We start from the raw sequence: 8,009 nt of genomic DNA on the forward strand, positions 1-8,009 counted from the left end.
TTTAAGGAAGCATTAATGATACATTTGTAGAAAAGTCAAATTAAATTTATTTACATTTGATCAAGAAGAATGAATCAAACTCTTTTGAAAAAAAAGAATGTATTAAGCTCTTTTGAGCATTTATACAGTATATATACAGTATACCATATTGTATTCAGAATATATATATATATATATATATATATATATATATATATATATATATATATATATATATATATATATATATATATATATATATATATATATATATATATAAATAGTCTGTGTAAGGGGTGAAGGTGTATGGCTTATTTTCAAATACTGACAAAACCTATAAGAGAGTATTGTATAAATGACTATTTCTATGCTTTACTTGTTTTCATACTCTACACCTAAAATTTAAACATAAAAAGAAAAACAGTGTATATACACTTTTCAAAAACACATATATATTGAGGTCCATATTTACCATTTTGGATCCTGGATGTAACACTTTCTTTCTGGATCAATGTCAAAGCATGACTTATCTAAAATATATTTAAGTATTGATTGGAAGAAATAATACAAATAATAGAATTTAATTCACAAAAATTAAATAACAGGATTCTTTCAAACTTTGATCCCCAATTCCCTTTCTTGGATTTTTTTTTAACCTGCACACTGCACACTACATTAATTATCTTGATTATTTTCAATTACACAAAGAAATTATCCAAATGGTAAACTGTCTTACACTTATATAACTTGTTAGAATAAAATTCTTGTTCTGGACAACCAGAGAGAAAAAAGGTGCAGTTCCTGGAATTTGGAGTTTTATTATTTGCATACATGTATGTATACACAGCACAGCTTCCTAAAACATTTAAAATAGTACACGTATAAGAAAATTTGTATGAAATGTAAAGCTTTTCTTTAGAAGAGTCAAAAATATTTTACGTTTGCCTTTAATTTTATAATTGCCAACTATTTTCTTATGCAATATAAACGTATTACGATCACTGAAATTCTATTATTCTGAACATGAGATCAGTGATAACATTGATGACAAAAAACTATATTCATTCATTTCTTGACATTTTTCTCCGTCCAAAAAATATAATTGATTGTTTAATAACAGTACCGTTCTTTATAAGTGTAAAGTCTGAACAAAACTGAACAGACTCATTCAGGTAACTACTTGGCATGCAGTGGTATATATTTTTAAGGTCAATACTTCTTGTTGCATTTAACATACCACTGCAATTGAGTGCTACAGAAGCTCTCATCCAGTCTGATAAATTGTTTGGTATAGGGCATGAAGACACACGTTCAACCCAAGGAGGTAAAGCAGCGGTTACATCCTCCTGCTAAATGAATGCATTTGTATGTTTATTTTTTGGAATTACATGCATGTAATAACATTTTTTTTTGTTTCAAAAACGTTTATACTGCGTGTCTTGCAATTAGGAAATAACCTTTGAAAAAGAAAAGTTAAATATATCATTTCATTGTTATTGCAAAATTGCGTCTTGAAGTTTAATAAGTCAAACCTTTTCTTGCTATTCTGAAAATGCAAAACAGGAAGGGAGAAAATGTAGATAATGTAGAATTGCACAATAATAAAAACAAATAAAAAGGCATATGGGTCTAAATGCATAATTATCTGAGCTTTATTTAACTTCCAAACGAAATAATATATCTAAAAAAAACGGTTATCATTTTGAGTGGCTCTTAACTTAAACTAAAAATTAAATCTGAAGTACATTGAAATTCCCTCAATAATCTTCCTCCGCGCCTATATAGCCCATCCCTAACTTTATAGGCTATAAAAAAAAACACACAGAAAACAGGTATCCCGAATATATATGCTTGCAAATTACATAAAATGCGTAATTTTACAGCAGCATCGAACCTTTCTTTTCTTAAAGATCATAATCAATCGTAGAAACTGTGTAGAAACTTCTCTGAACTACCTAAATATGACGTCTTAATGGCATATGACGTCAAGTCACTGCAAATATGAGCAGACATGACGGGGAAAATGTCATAACTTTAACATTCCTTTCACATCACATGTAGAATTTTAACGTTGATGTTTAAATCATGTGTCTGGATTGTTGTTTTAAGGCTGTTGTGATGATGAATATTTGCAATATTATATCGTTATTCCTTTTGCTTGTGTAACATGTATGTATTCAAACAATTACAAAAAAGAATGTGAAATACTCCCCCTACGTCCGTAAACAGAGTTAAAATTTATAAAAAAAAAAAATTAATCTTATATTTAAGAAATGAATTTCATTTTTGAAGATTCATGAGGACATGAACTACGACGCTTCACGCCGGCATATTTCATGAAGCGCGTTAGCGCTTCATGATAAATATGCCGGCGTGAAGCGTTGTAGTTCATGTACCTCATGAATTTTCAAAAATGAAATTCATTTCTTATATTTACATTATTGTTTTGATGAGTTTCCACAAGTTACGCCATTCAACTGTCATTTTTGAAGCAAAACCGTTTGCACTATAGTTTTGACGTCAAGTACGGTATTATGACGTAACAATAGAGATATTCATGCTCATCTCATGGTAGTTCATGAGAAAATGAACAATCTTTTAATTTGCAAAGAATCTTAAGGAAAAATACTTGGAAATGTAAATATATATATATATATATATATATATATATATATATATATATATATATATATATATATATATATATATATATATATATATATATATATATATATATATATATATATATATATGAGACTGGCAAAAATGAATAATAAGGATTAATTGGAGATATTCTGTGTGAATCTACTAGAGAAAAATGTCCTCTAACTGAATTTTGCTGGGGAATTGTATGTAATTCATCCCATTCTGTATAAATTGAGATGAAGACGGGGAAATGACCCCTTGAATGTGGATAAGTTGAATTTCTCGTGAAATATTTTTTTAAAATAAAATTCAGACTTGCCCCCAGCACTTTATATATACCCAAGAATATGTTTAATTGATTCATGTAACAATCCGTTCACAATAATTTTGTTTTTCACATTTACCGATGCGATTTTTTTTTTGTTCAACATTTAAGAAAATTTAAAAGTGTCTGTCAGGTGATCAACACAGCCATGTGACATCATAAAAATGCTTTTTTTTTTTATTATACCGTATTCAACTCTCTTTACAAATTAACTTTGTACAGACCCTAAAACGTGCTACTACACCTCAGAAACGAACCGTTACGTTCCGTGCAAGAAGCGTACCGTACCGTGAAAGAAGCGTACCGTACCGTACACAAAACGAACCGTACCGTGCAAGAAGCGTACCGTACCGTGCACAAAGCGAACCGTACCGTACACAAAACGAACCGTTTCGTGCAAGAAGCGTACCGTACCGTGCACAAAGCGAACCACACCGTTCATGAATAATTTTTGAAATAATTATGCAAGCCACGCCCCGATCTTGCGATGACCAATTACAGTAAGTAATTTTTTTTTATTTCTTTCGACGCAGCGCCCGTTAAAGAAGTATGGAAAATAACCCTAGAGATTCAAAATATCATTATTGAGTACCATGCATCTGGACTTACATTTGTTTATATAAGGAAACTACTTAAAACTATGGTAACGACTTCAAAACAACTCGACAGAGTGTGAGGCGATTCCTTATTCACTATGCATGATCGGGTTGTGCTTGACTAACTGTTTTTTTTTATATTAAATGCAGCATCGTAATATTTTCTTGTACAATTTATAAGAAATAAAAATGAATTAAATACTTTATCGTTTATTTCTATAGTTTTTATCTACCCTATTCTTGTCTCTATGAACGTTCTCGGAAACTAAGACACATTGAAAAATGTAGTAGGATTCTGTGCTATTTTCCGAAATCATTTTTTATTCATGTAAGTAATAGTTTTAGGGAGAAATGATTACAGATTTAGCATAATAATAATAATAATAATAATAATAATAATAATAATAATAATAATAAACTACGAACTAAATTGTCAATTTGAAACCGGACATGTTAAAATGTAAACGCCTCTCAATCACTAGAAAAAAATAAATAAATAAAAGCGATGTATATATAAATAACATATGTTGGTTTACACTTTTCTGACCAACCCAAGATGTTATCGCCAATATAACATACTGTCAAAAAGTTTGATCGCCACATTTTCGCATAGAATTTTCAATTTAATACACGTACACAAAAAAAAAAACAAAACAAAACAACAAAAACAAAACAAAACAAAACAAAAACAAAAAAAACAAAAAAAAAAAAAATGTCAGAATTAATTTTTATTTAAAGCATTTTTCCATTTCATTTGCTTTATTCACTGAAACCTGCAGGTAAAATATGTTACCTGGAATTTACACATAGATCCCAGTTTAATCCTTTTTTTTTTTAAAATGCGTAGTCCGTGCATGCGTATTCATCAAAGTTTGTTTTTTTTCTTTTTTAAGAAACACGTACTGTACATTTCTTGCCATGGTCTGGATATCTAGACTGACGTCTTTCTATGCTTTCGTTATTTACTCTAAAACATTTGAAAATTTCGATCAAGTATTGTCATCACACGTGCACAGGTAAAAACTTTAGCTGTGTATATTGAACCGTATCTAATCCCGTTAGTCCAGATATGCCTACATTCACAGGTACGTGTATCAACAGTTTGCTGTCTTAAACAGTAAGTCTACAACAATGACACAGTTTTATTCAGCATATAAGTAGAATTTCATGTGCAGTCAGTTTTTTCTTCTAGATCTTCAATAAAGAAAGTTTGAGTTTGACAAGGAAACGGGGGGGGGGGGGGGGTAGCACCCGGCATGGGCAAATTATTCATTTTCGAAGTTTTTGAGAACATGCATGGCTGCATTTTATTTATTTTCTAGGTAATTGAAAACGGACTATTTATTTGTAACAATTTGACAAATTATTTATTTCGGAAATCTTTCTTTGCAGTCAATATATGTTATAAACATTTATACATTGTAGATGGGATTGAAGCTGTCTTAACCGTTTTCCTGATTGTAACTTCTCTTTAAAAAGCGTTTTTACACATTGATGGAAAATTTATGTTTAAAGTAAAACAACTACGCGCACAAAAATTAAGTAATATTTTGCACTAATTGTGTGCACTTCTACCGATTACTTTTCAATGTATTTTTCCTAGTGAGCAAATAAATATGAAAATAATAACTTATTTTTTTAATTGTTTGTTTGATCATTCGGTCAAGAGATAAAATGTTTTTTTGTTTGTTTGTTTGTTTGTTGTTGTTTTTTTTAAATGAAGCAACAGAGACAAGAACGTAAAAAGAATGGTAGACGAAATGAAAGCATGAGGGATTTATAAAATCAAACTCATTTGTTTAAAAGTGTGATAAGCGAATATTTAAAATAATAATTGTATTCAATTAGGAAAATTAAAAGGAAAATAAATATATGTATGCTTATTCTTAAAAAAAAAATACAGAAAGGCCTTAATGGCGACGCAACCAAAATATTTTTTTTTCATCCTTGTAATGCAGTGTTTGTTGATATGTTCGATTTATTTCCAAGTTATTGAACCATAAGGCAATGGTGTACGAAATAAGATGATAAATACACAACTAAAATTATTTTATTCTAAAAATTGAAAGTAGTTCATACAGAAAGTAAAATAAAAAAAAAGATACAGTTAATAAGACGACTAGTTACATGTAATAACGAAAATACAGCTGTAAAAAGGAAATATTTATAACAGCTTTAACTTAAAAACAACTTATTAAAAATGCTTGCGATACCCTCCTTCCATTTATATAAAATAAAGAGATTATAATAAAGAAATAAACGACTTCATGAAGTAGCTAATCATAAACTAAAGCGTACAGGCTCCGCCCACTTAATTTACATACCGTTCACCAAAGCGCACCGTTCACAAAACGAACCGTTCCGTGCAAGAAGCGTACCGTACCGTACGCACAACGAACCGTACCGTCGAGAAGCGTACCGTACCGTGCACACGAAGCGTACCGTACCGTGCACAAAGCGTACCGTTCCGTGCAAGAAGCGTACCGTACCGTACACAAAACGAAACGAATCAAACCGTGCAACTGGTGTAGTAGCACGTTTTAGGGTCTGTATGTATACATAGATTACAAATTGAAATCAAAACATAGCTAAAATAAAATAGTATCATATGCATATTAAGCCTTTCGACAGCCTTAACATAACTGCGTAGAAAGAAATTTAAGGGACTCCATTTGATCCGTAGTTAGTAAGTATGATTGCATTTGAACAAAATTAGTAAATAAAGAAAAAAAATATATTCCTTTAATCATACCATGATACATAAGAAAATTCACTATGATATGGTATGTAAAGACCTCCGGCGGAATATTTTAAAGTCTGTTTCAAAAATTACATCAGAAATATATCTTAATGTTTTATAGAAAATAAAAAGCTAACAAATGTTTATTTATTCATTGAAATACTTAAACATTTAAATTGGATTTCTTCAATTCAAAGATTTTTAAATTTTACTCTCTGCCCCTTATTGTTAAGTTTTGTAAATTGCCTTTCCACCGCTCTGTAAACATACTAGTATTGCTTTTGTTGACATTATGCAAAACGTTCACTGTATGTGAGGTAAAAGATGGTACAATATTTATCGCATATTTATATTTCTTACCACAATTCAGAAAAGCAATAACACAATGTGTATTTTTGTAATAGGTCTTTAGAAAAACAGAGACTTTTCTTCTTACATTTTATTGCAAACTGTCCATTACGAATTTAATATACACAAGTTTTCCTGTTAATCTAAATAATAAAAATACATGTATATTTAGTGAACATTTCTATATGAAGAAAATTCGGGGTTTGATGGGCGGTGGGGGTAAAGGATTGAACAATTCTTTGACAAGCAAAAATATATAAAAGAGTGATAAGACTTTTTTTAAAAAAGAACACGCCCTTTTGTTCCCAATTGTATAGTGTCTTACATATATTATCGGAAAAAGTCCACTCCCCTTTTCTTCCACCACTGCTCCTGATGAAATAGAACTCCAAATGAATAATATGAGTAATTTTTTGAATGAATAAATCATTATCTTAAAAGTCATTTTATTTTCATATTTTGATTTACGCTGTTGAATTTTGACCCAATTTATGATCAGAATTTTACGACACAACTCAGTTTTCAATGGTCTGAATTCAGCACCAATGGTCTCAATATTCAACTTTGAGATATGACCCCCTGGGTCATTTTTCACCCGGTGAAAATTCATCGTTACACCGGCAGTGGGATGCGATAAAAAGGCACAAAAATCAAATCCTTATTTAGCAACTAACATGTAAGAACGAAATGATCTAACCACCGCACCAGTTGACAAAGAAACTTTATGTTAAACATGATGATTTCAACTTTTCTCTCGTCAACTTCCCTTACTTATGTAGTATTATACCCTTATCACCTGCATACGGTGTTTATGTCTTCATGGGTTCATGCTCTACGTTCGATCATTGTTTAAAACGATACAAGCTATTAAACAACAAGGTAATGAAAAAAGGATATCAACAGTCTTGTTTTAAATCGTCATTTCTCAAGTTCTATGGTCGAAACAATGACCTAATAAACAAATACAATCTATCATTAGGTGAAATGCTGACTGAAGTTTTTCATACTAATAGTTAGGCCATTATTTACAGACTGAACATTCTACGGATTTTTCCGTTTACAAGGAGCACATGATGGGTGTGACAATGGGGATGTGAACGATTGCAGGGGATGCTTACTCCTCCATGGCACCTGATCGCGTCTCTGATGATTTTGAAGGTCTGTATTTGCTCTGCTACGGATTTGAGTTGTTTAAATGAACTATAAGATTGATTTCTGTTCGTTGTCTCCATATCTCATTGTTTGACAATTTTGTCTGGTGTTATAAAAGCTTTTAAAAGACACATGATTGTATATATTACAATGAAAATCTGGACTATTTTCATGCATGAAGGTATAATTGTTCTTCAGATTTTTTTTAGCATTTTCCCTGACA

At 30.6% G+C, this 8,009-nt stretch overlaps 1 long non-coding RNA gene across 1 annotated transcript; it reads right to left on the reverse strand.

Annotated features, from left to right (window-relative positions):
* Positions 1-451: 451 nt before the first annotated feature.
* On the reverse strand, positions 452-1,324 carry LOC133189365 (uncharacterized). The gene is made up of 3 exons (XR_009721449.1): positions 1,103-1,324; positions 716-835; positions 452-509 (listed from the first exon to the last, which is right to left on the reverse strand). It is a non-coding gene; the product is annotated as an uncharacterized LOC133189365 (long non-coding RNA).
* Between the last annotated feature and the right edge of the window lie 6,685 nt (positions 1,325-8,009).

Source organism: Saccostrea echinata, unplaced genomic scaffold (genome assembly GCF_033153115.1).
Source record: "Saccostrea echinata isolate AGI-Se365-2 ecotype Australia unplaced genomic scaffold, CSIRO_AGI_Sech_v1 ptg000017l, whole genome shotgun sequence".
Classification (NCBI taxonomy): Eukaryota; Metazoa; Mollusca; class Bivalvia; order Ostreida; family Ostreidae; genus Saccostrea; species Saccostrea echinata.